This window comes from Lissotriton vulgaris, chromosome 6, assembly GCF_964263255.1.
Source record: "Lissotriton vulgaris chromosome 6, aLisVul1.2, whole genome shotgun sequence".
NCBI classification, from domain to species: Eukaryota; Metazoa; Chordata; class Amphibia; order Caudata; family Salamandridae; genus Lissotriton; species Lissotriton vulgaris.
This window is the reverse complement of record NC_141694.1, coordinates 1,707,826,635-1,707,849,025: the sequence shown is the minus strand read 5'-3', so window position 1 is coordinate 1,707,849,025 and position 22,391 is coordinate 1,707,826,635.

Sequence of the window (22,391 nt, the reverse complement as noted above, 5' to 3'; positions counted from 1 at the left end):
GTATGTAGTACTGTGGTATTTGAAAATTACACTGTTCAAATGTGCAGATGACTTAAGCTTTACAGGGAATATAATGTAGGTCTGCAAACTTCACAGACCCAAGTCAGAAATGTCCACCTGTGCAGTTTTCGGTTTGGACCACTCAACCTGCACTCATACAGGCACATATCTCTCCCTGCTCTCATACAGGCACGGCGCTCACCCTGCACTCATACAGGCACACCTCTCACCCTGCACTCATATAGGCATACTGCTCACCCTGCAGTCATACAGGCACACTGCTCACCCTGTATTCATACAGGCACACTGCTCACCCTCCACTCATACAGGAACACCGCTAACCCTGCACTCATACAGGAACACTGCTCACCCTGCACTCATACAGGAACACCGCTCACCCTGCACTCATATAGGAACACCGCTCACCCTACACTCATACAGGAACACTGCTCACCGTGTATTCATACAGGCACACTGCTCACCCTCCACTCATACAGGAACACCGCTAACCCTGCACTCATACAGGCACACCGCTCATCCTGCACTCATACAGGAACACCGCTCACCCTGCACTCATACAGGCACACCAGTCACGCCGCACTCATACAGGCACACTGCTCTCATACTGGCACACTGCTCACCCTGCATTCATAGAGGCACACTCGCTCACCCTGCACTCATACAGGAACACCGCTCAACCTGCACTAATACAGGAACACCGCTCAACATACCCTCATACAGGAACACCACTCACCCTGCACTCATACAGCAACACTGTTCACCAAGGGCCGGACTGTCCGTTGCGGGCACCGGGCAATTCCCCAGTGCGCCGCAAGGGTGGCGGCCGGTTTTGGGCCCTAGGGGCCGTTTTTGTTACATGGCCGTTTATGCAGCATAGCTGCAAAATCGGCCCTGTAACAAAATCGGTCGAAAACCGGCCCCGGCAAGAGCTCGGTCGCACCCCCAACCTCCCACCAGGGGGGCCGGCCGAGCACTTTGCCGGGGACGGTTTTGGTTCCCAGTCCAGCCCTGCGTTCACCCTGCACTCATATAGGCACAACGCTCACCCTGCACTCGTACAGGCACAGTAATCGCCCTGCAGTCATACAGGCACAATGCTCACCCTGCACTCATACAGGAACAGTGCTCATGCTGCACTCATACAGGCACACCAGTCACCCTACACTCATACAGGCACACTTCTCACCCTGCACTCATACAGGCACACTTCTCACACTGCACTCATACACACTCATCTCTCACCCTGCACTCATACACAAACACTTGCTCACCCTGCACTCATACAGGAACACCGCATGCCCTGCACTCATACAAGAACACCGCTCACCCTACACTCATACAGGCACACTGTTCGCCCTGCATTCATTCAGGCACACCGCACACCCTGCACTCGTACAGGCAAAGTGCTCTCCCTGCACTCATACAGGCACAGTGCTCACCCTGCACTCAAACAGGTACAGTGCTCACCCTGCACCCAAACAGGCACACCAGTCACCCTGCACTTAAAAAGGCACAACAGACATTCTGCACTCATACAGGCACACAGGTCACCCTGCGCAGCACTTACCATGCATTCATACAGGCACAGTGCTCCCGGGCACTCAAACAGGAACACCAGTCACCCTGCACTCATAAATAAAGAAATGGAAAGACTTAAAGCACACATAGTGACCACTGTGCCTTTCACTAGGCCGGGTCACCCCTCCTGCTCCTGACGCCTTCCGCTGGCTTCCGAGCGACCCAGCCACCGCTTAGCCGCTCGTCTGACCAGATTTCCCGCCGCTGCCTCCCAGCAGCCCCGCCCACCACCAGCCCATTCGCCGCCCCGCTCCCGCCACCCAGCTGACCCGAACTCCCAGTCCTCCGGGCTCCTGACTTATGACGCCCCCGAGCAACCGTGCAGCGGACGCGCGCAGCGGGAGGGCCGACTGAGTGCCGAAGGTGCGAAAAAGGTAAGCCCGGCTGCGCACGTCGGCGCCCGTCCGTGCGTGGACAGCGCCCAGCGCCCGAACCCCTGGTCCCCGCAGACACCAGCCCACCCGACGGCGCCACCGACCTCAACGCACTCAACGCCGGCCGAATCCGGGGATGCTACCGAGCCACCCCGAGACGCACCCACGGACCCTTCAGCTGCCACTCCTGCAAGTTCCTGAGTAGGAATTTCTCAGGGATTTCTTGGAAGCCCTCACTCACCACCCTGGGTGGTGACATGCTTCATAATCGGGCCCACCAGGCGAAGCCGAATGCCTCCCTGGTGTGCTGCAACGCCAGGTTACTGCGGAGCGGGATTTTTTTGTGACAAAGTGTATGAAAAAAGTGAGTTTAAAAAATACCAAACAGCTTTACCAAACAAAAAACTTTATTCCGTGGTTAGCTGGGTATTGGTTAAAAGGTATGTGCAGGGACACCAAAAACCTTCTACAACTCCTTGGACAAGTTACCTTTTCAGAAAACTCTATCATCCTTGTCACACTCGATATAGAGAGTCGATATACGAGCATTCCTCAAGATGACACCCTCAGGGTCATGGAAAGAGCCTTAGACTCCATTGAGTGGAACTATGTAACTCCCAAGGATTTTATAGTCCAATGTGCCACAATGGCCCTCAAAGAAAATTATTTCGAATACCAAGGTGAGCTTTACCTGCAAAGTACTGGAACATCAATGGGCAGTACTTTTGCTCCCAGCATAGCTGGACTTTATGTCTATGACTTTGAAGAGAAAAATATCCTGCCCAATGGCAACCCCTTTCATTCTTCAATTACCTTATGGAAAAGGTATATTGATGATATACTGCTAATCTGGAAAGGTGGAGAGGATAATCTGAAAACATTCCTGACCTGGATAAACACCCGAGATCCCTACCTGAAGTTTACCCATCACTTCAGCAAAGAAACAGTCGTATTTCTTGATGTTAACATCACTGTAAGTGGGACGGTTTTGAAAACAACTACCCACTACAAACCCACGGCTAAAAATAACCTCCTAGACTTCTCAAGCTTTCACCCAAGACCTTTAAGGGAAAGCCTGCCGTACGGCCAATATCTCCGAATACGGAGAAATTGCACAGACATCAAGGACTACAAATCCCAAGCCTCCGATCTTACCAAAAGATTACAAATACGTGGCTACCCCAAAAAGATCTTGGAAAAAGGGAACAAACGTGCTAGAAACCAACCACGAGAGGTTTTGCTGGAAGAAAACACCAGGGAACCATCTGAAATACCGCTAACCTGCGTGACCACCTACAGCTCTATCTCGGATGCAATGAAAAAATCAGTGAACAAACATTGGAAAATCCTAACCAGCAACAAAAGAACCTGGGAAAAACCCCTTTTTTCTTTCAAAAAAGGCACAAGTTTAAAAGACTCTCTGGTCCACACACGCCCGAAGGTCGATACCACTGCCTCCGGAACTATAAGGTCGATCACAGATGCATGGGGCCTGCCCCCGTGACAGGACACTTCCCTTGTGCCAACTGTAGCGTATGTCATCTTACCACGCACACGAAACAACTTTCACTCGAAACAGGAAAGATATGGACACAGAAGAGCCATACTAATTGTAATTCGACCAATGTCGTCTACATGGTAACGTGTCCCTGCCAGAAGAGATATATAGGGATGACAACTCGCAAAATTAAACAAAGGATTTGCGAGCACCGCAGCAACATCAGGTGTCAAAAGTCAGCAACCAAAATGAGTGAACATTTTCTTCAACAACACCACACGCCCAATGATCTACGGTGGACAATAATCGAGCAAGTCACCTCAGAGAGAAATACCACCAATATTCTCTTCGAAAAAGAGCAACGTTGGGTGTATAGACTGGGTACCCGCATCAATGGGCTCAATGACCTCACCAGATTCCTTGGTCCTCTGTTCTCAAGCGGTAAGCCTACCTCAGTCCTGATTAACCTCTTCATGTCTCTCGAGGTTATCGCCAGACCCAATGATCCTTTGCTCACCTTCACTTATGTGAACTATACCACTTACTGCCGCCAGAGTTCTGGTCTCGCTGTTCCTGCTCTGTTTCTCCTGCTCTGCCTATCTAGAATCGGAAATATAACTGTCCACTTTACCTTTCGATTCTATCAGACTCTTCGTCACCTGACGAACGAGCCTTCTGTCACCGCAAGGAATGATCTAATCACTCACCATGACAACGCGAGTGTTTGTATCACAAGGCTCGGTCTGATCCTTAACTCTGTTGGGCTACTGAGGCGCATGCGTTATGTCACACCCTCTAAATTCTGCACAACAACGCGAGGGCTTGCATCCCAAGCCTCGCTTCTGTCCTCTACTGTGATTGGGCATACACACACCCCCTGGCACGCCTACCTCCCCCCAAAGCTACGCCCTCCACCGCGCGCTTTACCACGGAGAGAGTATTTCAATGCCATTCGATCTCCGGACATCCATCCACGGGGTCCGGTTCGAGGAGAGCGTTAGGTGCCTAGCGGGTGTTTGGCGTTGCGGGCGTAAGAATATTACTGTTATGACCATCAGGCGCCTTCCTGCCCCACGCTCAGCTAAGTAACCTTTACATCATTCCAATCGCTAAGTAGTTTTGTGTTCCTTTATTTACCTTTGTAGGGTGTGCCATTGTCGCCACCACCCCCCTCCCGAGACCCATGAAGTGTGGATCTTTTAATACACAAGTGAGAAACTCGCCATTTTTATTCATTTTAAGTTTATTTATTTGTTAAAAATTGGTTGAACCGCTAGGGTCCAACATAGACACCAGCCCTCCATTTGGGCGCATTGATCGCACCAGCACGAATGGCATGATGTTTGCTTTGCGATCGTCCTTTTTGCTCTAAAAACTGCATGCCCTGAGACAGCCTGGCCCCCACCGTTTCAGGCTTAAAATATCTCTATTTTCCACCCCGGGCACACGTTTTTTCACCTTAGTCCAAGCACAGAACTTTGAAAACAGTATTAGCAAAAAGACGCTCCAGTCCATTCATTAACATTGTTTGTATTGTCCTTCATGTGTGTTTGTCATTTCTCTCAGACCACAGGTTCATCAAAATTGTTCGAACCCCTTTTTTCTGGTTTGCTTTTTTGCACTTTTTTGAAACATAATTCTGTTTTTTAACTGTCACGTCCTCTGGCTAGGGTGGGCCTTAGCGCGCCTACACCACCGAGGTACACAATTACATGGTCCTGACGAATGCCCAGTAATATCCATACACTTAAAGGGCAGATACATGTTGACCCCGTTGTAATTTAAAAGGGGAAAACACCAAACACATTAGTTGGTATATTTCCCTGCACATACCTTTTAACCAATACCCAGCTAACCACGGAATAAAGTTTTTTGTTTGGTAAAGCTGTTTGGTATTTTTTTAACTCACTTTTTTCATACACTTTTTCACAAAAAAATCCCGCTCCGCAGTAACCTGGCGTTGCAGCACACCAGGGAGGCATTCGGCTTCTCCTGGTGGGCCCGATGATGAAGCATGTCACCACCCAGGGTGGTGAGTGAGGGCTTCCAAGAAATCCCTGAGAAATTCTTACTCAGGTTGATTTGGTTTTCTTTTCTTCTCTGTGCTGGACACTACTATCCCTGTGTGGGCACTCTTCTGTTGATTGTAACTATTACCTGGGGAACCGAGAGTGCCTCTTCCCTCTCTCTCTAGTTGTTGTTATTGTTCTAGCAGCGTGCAGCTGTGAGAGTTCTAAAAATCCCTTTTTGGTACGTCACCCCTTCACCAAAACATTTTTAACATGGTGAATTTCGGTCTTACCTTTTCGGAGGAAGAGGTAGACGCACTTCTGGCCGATCCTAATCTTTTTGCGGATCCGGGAATATCCCAAGCTATTTCCCATACAGCTGAATGGGAGAAACTCACGGAGCAGAAACGAGACCGTATCAGAACTATTCTTCATGGCACCATTTTAAAACATTACTTATCATCCAACACTGCACCAAAGGGACTAATAGTAACCAATGCCCCACGCATATTCCTTAACGATGCCACATTTCGGAAGGAATGGGCGATGATAGCCTGGCATTGCACCCGCGATTGGCTTGTGCTCATCATTAAGACAGCTCTTCGCTTATCTGAAGCACTTATGGTTGAAATCCAGCAAACAGAATCACAATTTAAAGCCACGATTACTGGTTATAAAAAGAAGCTGGAGGAAATCAATAAAGAAATGGCAGAATATAAAGAATCTCTCATGCAATCTAAAATAACCAAATTCCAAAAAGATCTGAAGAAATTTGAGTTTAAGACGGTCTACCCTTACTCTGAACCTGACTACATCCCACCTCGGAGGGACTCCAACAAGTCAGACGATACTGACAGTAACTCCTCAAATAGCAGCAATTCTAGCAATCACTCTCACAAACAGAGAGGACGCAGAGGTGGTAGGGGTCGACCTAACTTTCATAATCAGCCTCCTGGTTGGGCACAATTTGGATCCTCAGGAAACGGTCCACCTCCCTTCATGTTCCCTCAACATTCTCCATTTCCCCTAATGGGATGGAATCCCTACATGCAGCCCCACTACCCCCAACACCATCAACACCAGATGCCTTTTTTAGAGAGAGGCGGGAGGGGAAGGGGAAGGAGAAGAGGGAACAACCAAAACCCACGAGTGACCTGGCAAACAGAGGACCGAGTGGCCGACCACACCCGCAGCAAGACAGTGACACCGAGTACCAGTGGTCAAGGAGTCTAATCATAAATCTGTCTAACAAAACTCTAAGCCCAACGGAAGAAAAAGTCCTAGAAAGAGGATTAGGTTTCGTCCCAACAGCCAGACCGGACAAATTTAAACTCCACTGTGAGCTAGCCGAGTTTTTCCGAAAGCTTAAGCTCAAAGCCTTTTTTGAAGCCAGAACAGAAGCTGACAATGAACCCCCTGCTTTTGATACTAACTTCAGATTAAAATCAACATTTGTCCCACCTCCTCACAGTATCCCCGCAGAGATAACGGCCTTTGAACAGGCGGTCTATAATGACATGGAATCGCTACCATTACCAACCATGTTCAAAAACTTCTCAGCGGCAGAATTCCAAGCACTAGACAAACTGAAAAAGGACAAAAACATAACAATCAAGCCAGCGGACAAAGGAGGAGGGATAGTGATACAAAACACTCCTGACTACGACAAAGCATGTCGTACTCTATTGGACAACAGAGTCAACTACAAACGACTTACTGCAGACCCTACACCGGAATTGAAGGAACGCATCCACAACCTTGTCAAAGAGGCAGAGGAAAATGACCAGATTTCTAAACATGAAGCAGCGTTTCTCACTGGAAGTGGAAGCAATATCCCTCACTTCTACACCTTACCAAAAACCCCTAAAAACATCATCCCACCACCTGGGCGACCAATCGTCTCCGGCATTGGTTCGGTCCTTGAACCTCTTTCAACTTTCTGTGATTACTACCTTAAACCATTGGTACAAAACACCCCAACGTACCTGAGGGACACCAAAAACCTTCTACAACTCCTTGGACAAGTTACCTTTTCAGAAAACTCTATCATCCTTGTCACACTCGATATAGAGAGTCTATATACGAGCATTCCTCAAGATGACACCCTCAGGGTCATGGAAAGAGCCTTAGACTCCATTGAGTGGAACTATGTAACTCCCAAGGATTTTATAGTCCAATGTGCCACAATGGCCCTCAAAGAAAATTATTTCGAATACCAAGGTGAGCTTTACCTGCAAAGTACTGGAACATCAATGGGCAGTACTTTTGCTCCCAGCATAGCTGGACTTTATGTCTATGACTTTGAAGAGAAAAATATCCTGCCCAATGACAACCCCTTTCATTCTTCAATTACCTTATGGAAAAGGTATATTGATGATATACTGCTAATCTGGAAAGGTGGAGAGGATAATCTGAAAACATTCCTGACCTGGATAAACACCCGAGATCCCTACCTGAAGTTTACCAATCACTTCAGCAAAGAAACAGTCGTATTTCTTGATGTTAACATCACTGTAAGTGGGACGGTTTTGAAAACAACTACCCACTACAAACCCACGGCTAAAAATAACCTCCTAGACTTCTCAAGCTTTCACCCAAGACCTTTAAGGGAAAACCTGCCGTACGGCCAATATCTCCAAATACGGAGAAATTGCACAGACATCAAGGACTACAAATCCAAAGCCTCTGATCTTACCAAAAGATTACAAATACGTGGCTACCCCAAAAAGATCTTGGAAAAAGGGAACAAACGTGCTAGAAACCAACCACGAGAGGCTTTGCTGGAAGAAAACACCACGGAACCATCTGAAATACCGCTAACCTGCGTGACCACCTACAGCTCTATCTCGGATGCAATGAAAAAATCAGTGAACAAACATTGGAAAATCCTAACCAGCAACAAAAGAACCTGGGAAAAACCCATTTTTTCTTTCAAAAAAGGCACAAATTTAAAAGACTCTCTGGTCCACACACGCCTGAAGGCCGATACCTCTGCCTCCGGAACTATAAGGTCGATCACAGATGCATGGGGCCTGCCCCCCGTGACAGGACACTTCCCTTGTGCCAACTGTAGCGTATGTCATCTTACCACGCACACGAAACAACTTTCACTCGAAACAGGAAAGATATGGACACAGAAGAGCCATACTAATTGTAATTCGACCAATGTCGTCTACATGGTAACGTGTCCCTGCCAGAAGAGATATATAGGGATGACAACTCGCAAAATTAAACAAAGGATTTGCGAGCACCGCAGCAACATCAGGTGTCAAAAGTCAGCAACCAAAATGAGTGAACATTTTCTTCAACAACACCACACGCCCAATGATCTACAGTGGACAATAATCGAGCAAGTCACCTCGGAGAGAAATACCACCAATATTCTCTTCGAAAAAGAGCAATGTTGGGTGTATAGACTGGGTACCCACATCAATGGGCTTAATGACCAGATTCCTTGGTCCTCTGTTCTCAAGCGGTAAGCCTACCTCAGTCCTGATTAACCTCTTCATGTCTCTCGAGGTTATCGCCAGACCCAATGATCCTTTGCTCACCTTCACTTATGTGAACTATACCACTTACTGCCGCCAGAGTTCTGGTCTCGCTGTTCCTGCTCTGTTTCTCCTGCTCTGCCTATCTAGAATCGGAAATATAACTGTCCACTTTACCTTTCGATTCTATCAGACTCTTCGTCACCTGACGAACGAGCCTTCTGTCACCGCAAGGAATGATCTAATCACTCACCATGACAACGCGAGTGTTTGTATCACAAGCCTCGGTCTGATCCTTAACTCTGTTGGGCTACTGAGGCGCATGCGTTATGTCACACCCCCAAAATTCTCCACAACAACGCGAGGGCTTGCAGCCCAAGCTTCGCTTCTGTCCTCTACTGTGATTGGGCATACACACACCCCCTGGCACGCCTACCTCCGCCCAAAGCTACGCCCTCCAACACACGCTTTACCACGGAGAGAGTATTTCAATGCCATTCGATCTCCGGACATCCATCCACGGGGTCCGGTTCGAGGAGAGCGTTAGGTGCCTAGCGAATGTTTGGCGTTGCGGGCGTTTGGCGTTGCGGGCGTAAGAATCTTACTGTTATGACCATCAGGCGCCTTCCTGCCCCACGCTCAGCTAAGTAACCTTTACATCATTCCAATCGCTAAGTAGTTTTGTGTTCCTTTCTTTACCTTTGTAGGGTGTGCCATTGTCGCCACCACCCCCCTCCCGAGACCCATGAAGTGTGGATCTTTTAATACACAAGTGAGAAACTCGCCATTTTTATTCATTTTAAGTTTATTTATTTGTTAAAAATTGGTTGAACCGCTAGGGTCCAACATAGACACCAGCCCTCCATTTGGGCGCATTGATCGCACCAGCACCAATGGCATGATGTCTGCTTTGCGATCGTCCTTTTTGCTCTAAAAACTGCATGCCCTGAGACAGCCTGGCCCCCACCGTTTCAGGCTTAAAATATCTCTATTTTCCACCCCGGGCACACGTTTTTTCACCTTAGTTCAAGCACAGAACTTAATTGAAATCAGTGTTAGCAAAAAGACGCTCCAGTCCATTCATTAACATTGTTTGTATTGTCCTTCATGTGTGTTTGTCATTTCTCTCAGACCACAGGTTCATCAAAATTGTTCGAACCCCTTTTTTCTGGTTTGCTATTTTGCACTTTTTTGACACATAATTCTGTTTTTCAACTGTCACGTCCTCTGGCTAGGGTGGGCCTTAGCGCGCCTACACCACTGAGGTACACAATAACATGGTCCTGACGAATGCCCACTAATATCCATACACTTAAAGGGCAGAAACATGTTGACCCCGTTGTAATTTAAAAGGGGAAAACACCCAACACATTAGTTGGTATATTTCCCTGCACATACCTTTTAACCAATACCCAGCTAACCACGGAATAAAGTTTTTTGTTTGGTAAAGCTTTTTGGTATTTTTTAAACTCACTTTTTTCATACACTTTGTCACAAAAAAATCCCGCTCCGCAGTAACCTGGCGTTGCAGCACACCAGGGAGGCATTCGGCTTCTCCTGGTGGGCCCGATGATGAAGCATGTCACCACCCAGGGTGGTGAGTGAGGGCTTCCAAGAAATCCCTGAGTAATTCTTACTCAGGTTGATTTGATTTTCTTTTCTTCTCTGTGCTGGACACTACTATCCCTGTGTGGGCACTCTTCTGTTGATTGTAACTATTACCTGGGGGACCGAGAGTGCCTCTTCTCTCTCTCTCTAGTTGTTGTTATTACTCCTGCAAGTTCACCTGCATCCGGACCTGCACTACACCAGCACCCACCAAGCCGAGCACCAGCAGCAACCACCTGAAGTGCATCCTGCTCAACACCCGCTCTGTCCACAGGCACGCCATCGAACTCTGGAACCTCCTCGACACCACATCCCCAGACGTCGCCTTCCTAACGGAAACCTGGATGAACGCCTCCTCAGCACCCGACATCGCCATTGCCATCCCGGACGGATACAAGATCACCCGGAGGGACCGCGGCAACCAGACGGGAGGAGGCATCGCCATCATCCACAGGAACACCATCCGCATCACAACCAACACCGACGACACCCTCAAAACCACCGAACACCTGCACTTCCAGATCCACACCGACCCCAAGACCACCCTCAGAGGCACCCTCATCTACAGACCCCCGAGACCACGCACACAATTCAGCGAAGACATCGCCGACTTCATCAGCCCGCACGCCCTCCCCTCCGCTGACTACCTCCTCCTCAGGGACCTCAACTTCCACCTGGAGAACAACAACGACCGCAACACCACCAACCTGCTGGACAACCTCGCCAACCTCGGTCTCAAGCAGCTGGTGACCACCCCCACCCACTACGCCGGAAACACACTCGACCCCGTCTTCTCATCCAGCAAGGACATCGCCTTCAGCCACGCCACCGGACTCCACTGGACGGACCACAGCTGCGTACACTTCAGCTTCAGAAGGACCACGATCCACCACCACCAGCAACAGGTTGCATGCAGAAGCTGGAACAAGATCACAGCCGACCAGCTCGCCACTTCCCAGAGCCAGAACCCTCCCACCAGCGCAGCGAACCCCAGCCAGGCCGCCAACAACCTCACGAAATGGATCAGCAACTGCGCAGACGACCTCACCCCTCTGAGGAACCCGCCTGAGGACCCCGCCTGAGGACCCCGCCTAGCGGACCCGGCAGCAAGAAAGCCCCATGGTTCAAAGACGAACTCAAGAGCTCCAAGAAGAACTGCCAAGCCCTCGAGAAAGCCTGGCGCAGAGACCCAACACCAGACAACATGACCACACTCAAGCTCGCCACCCGAAAACACCTCCAACTGATCCAGGCCACCAAGAAAACTGCATTCAAGGATCGACTGGACAACAATGCACACAACAGCAAGAAACTCTTCAACATCGTGAAAGAGCTCTCCAACCCCAACGCCGGAAACAACGACATCACCCCATCACAAGACCTCTGCAACTCCCTCGCCTCCTACTTCCACAAAAAGATCGCAGACATACACAACAGCTTCAGCACACAACCGACGCACCCCATGACCGCACCAACGCCCCCCACCACCACCCTCCGCGCCTGGACCCCGATCAGCACCGAAGACACCATCCGCACGATGAATTCCATCCACTCCGGATCTCCTACCGACCCCTGCCCTCACCACGTCTTCAACAAGGCCGACTCTGTCATCGCACCCCATCTGCAGGACATCATCAACACCTCCTTCGACACCGCTACCTTCCCGGAGAGCTGGAAGCACGCCGAACTCAGCGCACTACTGAAGAAACCATCAGCGGACCCCACCGAACTCAAAAACTACCGCCCCATCTTGCTCCTCCCGTTTCCGGCCAAAGTCATTGAGAAGACCGTCAACAAGCAGCTGGCCGCCTTCCTCGAGACGAACGGATCCCTCGACCTCTCAAAGTCTGGCTTCTGGGCCAACCACAGCACCGAGACCGCCCTCATCGCAGCCACCAATGACATCTGAGCCCTGCTCGACAACGGAGAAACAGCGGACCTTATCCTCCTAGACCTCTCCGCGGCATTCGACACTGTCTGCCACCGCACCCTAGTGAAGCGCCTCAGCAACATTGGAATCCAGGAGAAGGCACTAGAATGGATCATCTCCTTCCTCGCCGGAAGGACACAGAGAGTCCGCCTCCCCCGTTCAGATCAGAAGCCACCGAAGTCATCTGCGGTGTGCCTCAAGGTTCCTCGCTCAGCCCCACCCTCTTCAATGTCTACATGAGCCCCCTTGCAGCCATCGCACGCCAACACAACCTCAACATCATCTCCTATGCCGATGACACCCAGCTGATCCTCTCCCTCACCAACGACCCCGCCACCGCCAGAGCCAACCTACATGAAGGGATGACAGACGTAACCATGTGGATGATGAACAGCCGCCTGAAACTGAACTCAGACAAGATGGAAGTTCTCATCCTGGGCTCCTCGCCCTCCGCCTGGGACGACTCCTGGTGGCCCCCCACCCTGGGCAGCGCACCCAAACCAAAAGACCACGCACGCAACCTGGGCTTCATCCTGGACTCCTCCCTCTCCATGACCAGACAAGTCAACACCGTCTCCTCGTCGTGCTTCAACATCCTGCGCATGCTGCGTAAGATCTTCCGGTTGATCCCCACCGAGACCAGAAAAAACGGTCACCCAGGCCCTCGTCACCAGCCGACTGGACTACGGCAACTCCCTCTACGCCGGAACCACTGCCAAACTCCAGAAGAGACTCCAGCGGATCCAGAACGCCTCAGCAAGACTCATCCTCGACATCCCCCGACACAGCCACATCTCCGGACACCTGAGAGACCTGCACTGGCTCCCGGTCAACAAGAGAATCACCTTCCGTCTCCTCACCCACGCACACAAAGCCTTACACAACCAAGGCCAAAGATACCTCAACAGCCGCCTCAACTTCTACAATCCCTCACGCCAGCTTCGATCGACTGCCCACACCCTCGCTGCCGACCCCCGCATCCGAAGAGCCACCACAGGAGGAAGGTCCTTCTCCTACCTGGCCGCCAAGACTTGGAATTCCCTCCCGACCCACCTCCGCCTGACCCAAGACCACCTCGCCTTCAGGAAACAGCTCAAGACCTGGCTGTTCGAGCAGTAGCCGACCCCCCCTCCCCAAGCGCCTTGAGACCCTCCGGGTGAGTAGTGCGCTATATAAATGCTTTGATTGACTGATTGATTGACACAGCAATCTGTAGGATCGTAGATATGTATGACTACACATTAAATCCCTTTAGTACCTTTAGAAGAACAATGTTTTTCTTAAAACAGAACGTTTAAGGTTAAAACTGTTAATGCACTGAGAGTCTAACAATGAACCCTCCATGTTTGTCTTTCCAGCAGCTGTAATTAATCTGCCCGCCCGGCCTCTCTTCATTGCATTGGGCAATTAAGACGGGAAGCAGGTCTGGACACTTCTAGGGGCCGTTGCTGCCTTTAAAAAGTCTGTAGTCTGTACAGAGTAACAATGCAGTTGAAATATGTACACTCGACATGGGAGAGTGGGCATCTTTGTTAACTGCAAAAAACTTTCCTTATTGAAACGTATGTAAAATGCCAAAGACGAAATTGCATATCTCCTAATGTAATGCAAACTTCTCTTTAAATGTGCAGGGAGGCCAGGAGACCATCTTTGGATGGCATCTCCAAACCAAACACAAAAAAAGTCAACACACTATTTACACTTTACAAAATTTCTACTGCTATTATCACATCCCTAATGCAGATGTCCTGCTCTCCCATGAGACGGTCAATCCTGTCAATGGCGACGTGCGGGCTGGGGCTGCAGCCTGGCTCCAATCTACAAAGACACTGCAGCTCCAAAGGAGTAGGGATTTGGTAGCACTGGTAGGTCTGCAATCCTGCTGCTCGAGGCAACAGTGGTGACAAAAGCAATGCATGCCATGCGGAGTTGCTAACAAAATGATCTGCTCCTGTTACTTGGGCTAACTACCAAATACCCTGTGGGCCCGTCCTCCAGACCCTGCTCTTTGAAGCAAACGCGATCCAGGCCAGCATGGGGTGGGGGAGGGATTCACACGTTTACTTCAAATCAACTCTGCCTCGCTTGTTGCTGGTGCTGAGTGCCCCGCCCCAGGCAAAAAGACTTAACGGACCTTCTGAAACAAATACACGGGCATTGTAAAATGCGCACCCACCATCCTGATGATACAACTCTGGCTCGAGGTTCACACATGGGCAGCTGCATTGTGAATTCACTTTCACAGTGCTTAAACACAAGTTGCAGGTTACGAACTGCCTGAAACAGCTCGTGGGTTTTCCTTTTGTTTACTGTACTCTCTTAACAGCAATCGCCCCAGGGGGCATGCGACAAGCGAGGATTCGGAAACATGGTGGCCGCTTAACTCGCGGTCGCAGGAGGCTCCTATTTTCGGGGAAGAGTATGCGGGTGTTGTGAAGAAATAACCCACCGTTTATGATCGGACTTGACGGCTAAGGAAGGAAGGAGTTGCGGTAGGGGATTAGCGAAAAGCAAAAAAGCATGAGTGGATCATTTAACCCCTTCACTGCGGCGGCTATTCTGCTGCAGTGCTAAGGGGGTGGGGAGTGTGTTTGGTTAGGGCAGGAGCCCTGGGTCTCCTTTGCCCGATCGGGGCATGAGCTGCTCGGGAGCTCGACAGGGGCCGTAGGGCACTGATGAAGAGGACCAAAAGTGGAGACACAAACAGATTGAGGTCGTGCAGGCCGAACTCCATTCCACATGCCTTGAAGGAGGTGAAGGGTGACTCCCTGAAGCAGGTTAGTGTGGGCAGAGGTGGTAATATACAGGCCGAAGGTGTGCAAGCCTTGGTCAGTGATATAGCAGTTTCTGCTGTGAGAGGTGTTGAAGGGGCTGATTCTGGCTTTCAAACTGCCCCTGAAGTGTCAGCTGCCCCCTGGGAAAGAAGAGGTGTAGCTGAGATCCCAAGGCCAATTGGTCCTGAGCAAGCAGTAGGGAAAGCAGAGAAAACAGGTGGAAAAACTGAAAAGAACCGCTATCACCTGAGGAGTGGATTGGGTAGAAACTGTATGAAGGGGGGGCAGGGCCCTGTAACCTTAAATAAAGAAATACAAATCTCGCCTCCACAAAAACAAAGGAGTACAGCCACAGGAAAGTGGGTGACACCGAAGAGAAGGAGAAAACCTAAAGCAAATAGTGAGCCGCAAGCACTATATTTAAAAATCTCCCCTTCCTTTGGGACCTTTTTTAAGGTAGCTCCTAAAACACTGCTACAAAAAAACCCTACCGTAGGTCCTCTGAAGATAGATTCAACAAGCGGGGTAGAACCAGTGAATGTAGTGAATAGGAATAGGTTTCAGGTTTTGGCAGGACTCTCGGATTTTATCGAGCCTCAGTATTCTAGTTGTGGGAAGATGGAGGCGCAACCTGTACAACCTCAACCACAAGGTCAACTACAAGTAGCGACCTCAGCGATTTTGTTTGGACCTTCCATTGGTCCACTCCCTGATGGAGCAGCTAAAAAGGGGAGAGCAAGGGCGCAACTAAGACCGTTCAAGCTGAGACCGAGGATGAAGTTCAAGTACAAATACACCCCCAGATGTTAGTTCAGGTTCAGGGGCAATCTCTACCATCCATACAGCTGCAACCTCAATCTCAGGTGCAATCAGTATCGGAGTTGATACATTTACTGACAGTGGAGGTGAAAAATAGATTTGAAACTTCTGAACTGAGCCAGAGAGAAATCCGGTCTGTCTGTGAGAGTCTAGGACAGAAATTTGATGATGTAGCTGACAGAACCGCACAACTGAAGATCGGATTGAAAGACCTGGGAGCATATTATCAACAAATAGCGATATTTATCGCTAAGTAGGGTTAGAGGCAATTTTTTTATCACCGCGCATCACAGGATTTTATCGCTGAGATAAAGTGTTATTAGCAACGTTTATCTCAAAAGCGATCAAATTCCCGGCGATGGCGGCAAAATCCGTGAATATCGCTGTATTCTCAGCGATATTCACGGATTTTGCCGCCATCGCTATCAGGGTCTTAGCCATTATATCCACCTCCCGTTGGATATAATGGCTAAGAACTGGTCTGAGCAGGCGTTAGTTTTTGGAGATATTCGGGCTTAGCGCAAATATTTCCATCGCTACGTCTGTGTTGGTAATAGGCGATAGCGACGTTAGCGACTGCTTTCAGTCGCTAACAGGTTGGGTACGCCCACTTTGCATGTCATTAGCGATAAATATCGCTGACATGCAAAGCGGGCCCTAAACCGCTCGCTATCGCCTACAAGCTGTTGCTAATTGCTGTTAGCGACAGCTTGCTAATAGGGCGATAGTATTATCGCCGCTTAGCGGCCAAAAACTAAAGCGGCGAAAATTGCCTATGGCCCCCTTGATAATATGCCCCCGGGTGTCTCAGGTGGAGGTAAATACAAAGGAGATTAGTGACCTCAGGGGGAACGAACAGCAATTGAAGGATAAAATAGAATCCCTGGAAAATAACCAACGAAGATGTAATCTCCGGGTCCTCAAGATACCGGAAGAAGCCGAAGGAGAAGATATAAAAAAATTCATGATACATCTGTTCAAGTAAGGGTTACAACTAAAATGGTCAGAGGAAGAACTTAGTATGGATATTCAGAGGGTTCATATAGACCCATACAGAAGGATTGTCAATAAAGTTAAACCAAGGAAAATATGAGTGAACTTCCATAATTATAGTTTTAAAGAGGAAATACTTCTCAAGGCACTGAAAGAGAGATCTCTGACAGTAGATGGTATAAATTTTGAGATCCGGTCAGACATCTCGCAAATGACACCAAATAAGCAATGGGAAATGGAGAATTTGATTGAGTCCTTCAAGAGCTTAGGTGCTACAGCACAACTAAAATTTCCAGCTAGTTTACGGGTAATGCATAACAATAGGATGCAGACCTTTCCTAGGGTTGAGGAGGCGGAAGGGTTCATAAAATCCATATCAGGAGTTGTAGTTGGATAGATGTGATTATTTTGTTTGATATAGCACACAGGCACACAGAGTTTCTAGTGTTGAGTCATAGGTTCCTTAGTGGTATGCTAATTATTATTATTGTTGTCAAGTGGGTATGTGGTCTTTCAAATTTCCCCAAAACCAGGGCCTCTCCAGGCTTAGGCTTAGGCCATTATGAAGACAAAGGAGGGTTTCCCAAGGGGTGGGATTGGGAGGGGATCACAGGTAGTTTTTGGTGCACAGGTGTGTGAGCAAGGGGAAAAATTAAAAAAAAAGAAGTCCTCTTAATAGATCAAAACCCGGGTAGCAGTATGAATATTGAGGACAAAATAGAAAAGGAATGTCAGCGAATCAGAAGCCATCAATAGAATTCCTATCATGGAATGTTAACGGATTAAGGGGGTGTCATAGGCATGAGAGGATTCTACAATATCTAAAAGATTCCTCAGCCCAAGTTATTTTATTACAGGAGACACACCTAACGGGGGATGAGATGAGGGAGCTGTTCAAAAGTAGGAAATGGGTACATAACATGTCGTGTACAGAGCAGAAACTCTCTATAAGGGGGGTGGCAATTATGATAAAGATAAATCCTCAGCTGGTGGTAATTGATAGCAGGATGGATAAAAACAGAAGATGGGCAATTGCAAAAGTTCAATACGGTGATCAAATACATACTGTAGCGGGCCATTATGGGCCCAATATTGACGACCCCATGCCTTTCAGTAATCTGTTATCTGAATTGCTGGATTTCCCCGATCCGGTCATATTGGCAGGTGATTTTAACGTGGTTTCAGACGGTAACCTTGACCGCACGACTAAAAGTAGAAGTATAACGCATAATAAGTCTAGGGCTCTGATAAAAAACACAATAAAGAATCTTGGATGGTGCGATATATGGCGAGAAAAGAAGGGAGCCTTAAAAAGCTTTACTTTTAACAATAAAAAATACAGACGCCAGTCCAGAATAGACTTGTTTTTAGTGGACCACAATATAAAAGTCAGGTCAGTGATGTAAACCACGTGGGAGCATACTTGTCTGACCAATCTGCAGTAGCATTGACACTGGTCCCTTCATCAGCAGCGAAACAACATAGGTGGACTTTCGATCGGTCCATACTTACTGACGTTGAGGTGATAAACAAACTCGGTATAGAATCCCAGGAATTTTTTTGCAATAATCGGGGAAGTTCCCCAGTAGGAATTGTCTGGGATTCTTACAAAGCCTTTTTGAGGGGCAGGATTACATCAATCCAGTCCTACAAAAATAAACAGCGCAGGGCGGAAATTCTTAGTATAAAGAATACAATTCAGAGCTTGGAACATAAAATTCAGCTAAATGAAGTAGGAGATGACGTTGGAAAGGCTTTAAATCAAACTCTTAAAACGGATTTGTCAGCAGTAGTAGAAAGGAGGCTGCAAGAAAGGTGGTAAGCCAGTAGACTGGCCCATTTTAATTATGGGAAGGTGGAAGGCAAAGAGTGATCTATCTAAGAATTTGGAGTTGTACTAATGGCCTTGGAGCAGGACTGTTAAATAAGCTGGATGAAAGCTTGGTAGCTGGAACAACTCATAAAAAAGAGATGGCGAATTACTACTGGTTATTAATGGAAATGGCGGATAGAGATTTCGGTAGACAGTCAAAATATCGAGTTGGAAATATCGACCTACCATAATATCGAATCTGAAATATCGAAGGAGCATGATATCGAAGGCAAGAATATCGTAGGACAGAATATCGACCCAAGGTAAGTAATATCGAAATACTTAATATCGATGTAAGTAATATCGAAGTTAGTAATATCGATAGCATATATATCGATGTTAATAATTTCGATGACACTAATATCGATATTTGTATTATTTTATAGTTTTTTATTATGTATGTGTTATATGTTTAATTTAAGTATTTAAAATAATTACTATTATATGTGTATACATTTTCTATAATAATATAGAAATTTATAAGGAAATTTGATGTTTTAGTACCGGAGCGGGTTGTGGGTTTATAGGGGAATAGGGTGGGAAGTAATTTAATTATGGTAAGTTGATTAATAATTAGTAGGATTAATTAATTAATTATAATTATTTGCTAATTAATATTGATTAATTGGGAAATAATTAATTGATTAATTGATATATATTTTCTGTAGCGGGATGTGGGTTTATAGGGGAATAGGGTGGGGAGTAATTTAATAATAATTAATTAATTAATATATGTTTTTAAATATTTATAACTAATTAATTGGCAAATAATTAATATTAATTAGTTAATTAATTAATATAATTTGGTACATATTTTAAATTAGTAATTAATTGGTAATTAAATAATATTAGTTAGTTAATTACATTATTAGAGTAATTTATTTATATATATAATTTTTAGTTACTGTTAATTAATTAATTGGGGAAAAATGATATTAATTATTAAATTATATTAATTACAGCTTATGTGCTAATATATTTACTTTATTGTTATTGTTAATTAATTATTAATTGCTAATTAAATAATATTATTTAACTTTGGGTTAAGGAGTATTTTTAGGGTTCAGGGTCATTTTTGGGTTTTTGGGTAAAGGGGTATTTTGAGTGTTTAGGTGCAGTTTTCAGTTTTTGGGTAAAGGGGTATTTTTAGGGTTCAGGGTCAGTTTTCAGTTTTTGGGTAAAGGGGTATTTTTAGGGTTCAGGGTCAGTTTTCAGTTCATGGGTAAAGGGGTATTTTTAGTGTTCAGGGTCAGTTTTCAGTTCATGGGTAAAGGGGTATTTTTAGGGTTCAGGGTCAGTTTTCTGTTTTTGGGTAAAGGGGTATTTTTAGGGTTCTGGGTCAGTTTTCAGTTCATGGGTAAAGGGGTATTTTTAGTGTTCAGGGTCAGTTTTCAGTTCATGGGTAAAGGGGTATTTTTAGGGTTCAGGGTCAGTTTTCAGTTTTTGGGTAAAGGGGTATTTTTAGGGTTCAGGGTCAGTTTTCAGTTCATGGGTAAAGGGGTATTTTTAGGGTTCAGGGTCAGTTTTCAGTTCATGGGTAAAGGGGTATTTTTAGGGTTCAGGGTCAGTTTTCAGTTCATGGGGAAAGGGGTATTTTTAGGGTTCAGGGTCAGCTTTCAGTTCTTGGGTAAAGGGGTATTTTTAGGGTTCAGGGTCAGTTTTCAGTTTTTGGGTAAAGGGGTATTTTTAGGGTTCAGGGTCAGTTTTCAGTTTTTGGGTAAAGGGGTATTTTTAGGGTTCAGGGTCAGTTTTCAGTTTTTGGGTAAAGGGGTATTTTTAGGGTTCAGGGTCAGTTTTCAGTTCGTGGGTAAAGGGGTTGTTTTTGGGTTCAGGGTCAGTTTTCTCGACTGTTGCACTCTCTGGAGTGGGAATAGTAATTTTATCCCTATGCTATCAAACGCTTTATATAATTAATTGTTAAAATATCACATGTTTATTTTATTTTTTATATTACTTACATTTTATGTATGTTATTGTTTTATGTTTGTACATGTATTAGTAAATTAGAATATATTTCATTAATTTAGAAATTAGTAAATTAATTATTAATACTTATTGTTCAGTACATATATATTATATCTTTACTGTATATATTTAATTAATGTATTATTAATATATATGTTTTATTTATTAATTTTAAACATTATTAGATACTTTTAAATATGTATATTTTATTTATTAGTGTTATATACTTACTTTTACATTTATATATATTAAAAAAAAAAAATCGATATTTTTTACAACGATATTATTTTTTCGATATTTTTGTACTTACCATGTTGTAGATAGGATGTCGATATTTTTGCCCTCGATATTGTTGACTCGATATTCTTGTAGGTCGATATTTTTGTAGTCGAAATTCTGTCATAGATCCAGAGATTTCAACCTGCCTATGGAGCTGTGGGAGAGGAGCTTGCCAGGAGAACAGATACAACATTTATGGCAAGTGTCCTACGACATTCTATACTCCAGAGTCCGGAACCACCATTTTTGTCTTCAGAGGGTTTATTGGACTCCATACAAGCTATCTAAAATGGGGAGTGGAGTAGTTCCCAAATGCTCTGAATGCAACAAGGAGAAAGGTGATGATACGCACATGTTTAGGTCTTGTCCCTTGATCCAATCCTTCTGGCTGGATGTGAGTAACACAATTTTTTCCATCTTGGTTGAAGCACTCCAGGTGAGTCAACTGCTGGTCTTTTTTGGGCTTACAAATAATAATGAATTTATGTAAAAAAATATGAAAACATTGATTTTTTATGTATTTTTACTTGCTTGTAGGGAAATATGTAAGAAACGGGTTAAGGCTACTCCCCCTAGCAAATTGGAATGGTTGGTCTCGATAAAGTATACAAGCACTTTGGATAGAGTACATTAATGTAGGCAAAATGCTTTCTGGCTCCCCTATGAGGTGAGGGTACAGACATGTATAAATGAGTCCAATGATTAGGCCTCTATATCAGTTTGTAAATACTCTGATGGTAGCCAACGGATCTCAGGGCGGAACAGGCACCAATGGTTGAGTAAGACTACAAGATATAGAGTGTACCATTCCTGGCTCCCAGTAAGATCACTAGAGGTGCCCAGGGGAAGTGATCTGAGGCAGGTTTTCTGCTTATCCGGGCTATGGGGACTTAAAAAAAAAAAAGAAATAGCAATCGCCCCTTGTAGACCTGGCCCTGAGAAATAAGTGCCAGTGCTTAGCACCGGAAAGCACCAGCACAAATTAAACACTGGGCCGAACACACTTCACAGATTTTATACAGTCTCATGTGCCCACCGACGATGCTCGGCTGTATGTAATAGTTTTTTTTTTAAAAACTTCTATCCCTTCTTTCCATCCCTGTTCCACCCTGGAAAGGATTGGAAACTTACTTCAGACTATGACTGGAATATAGTCTAGAATTCACAAAGGACTTCAAGGTA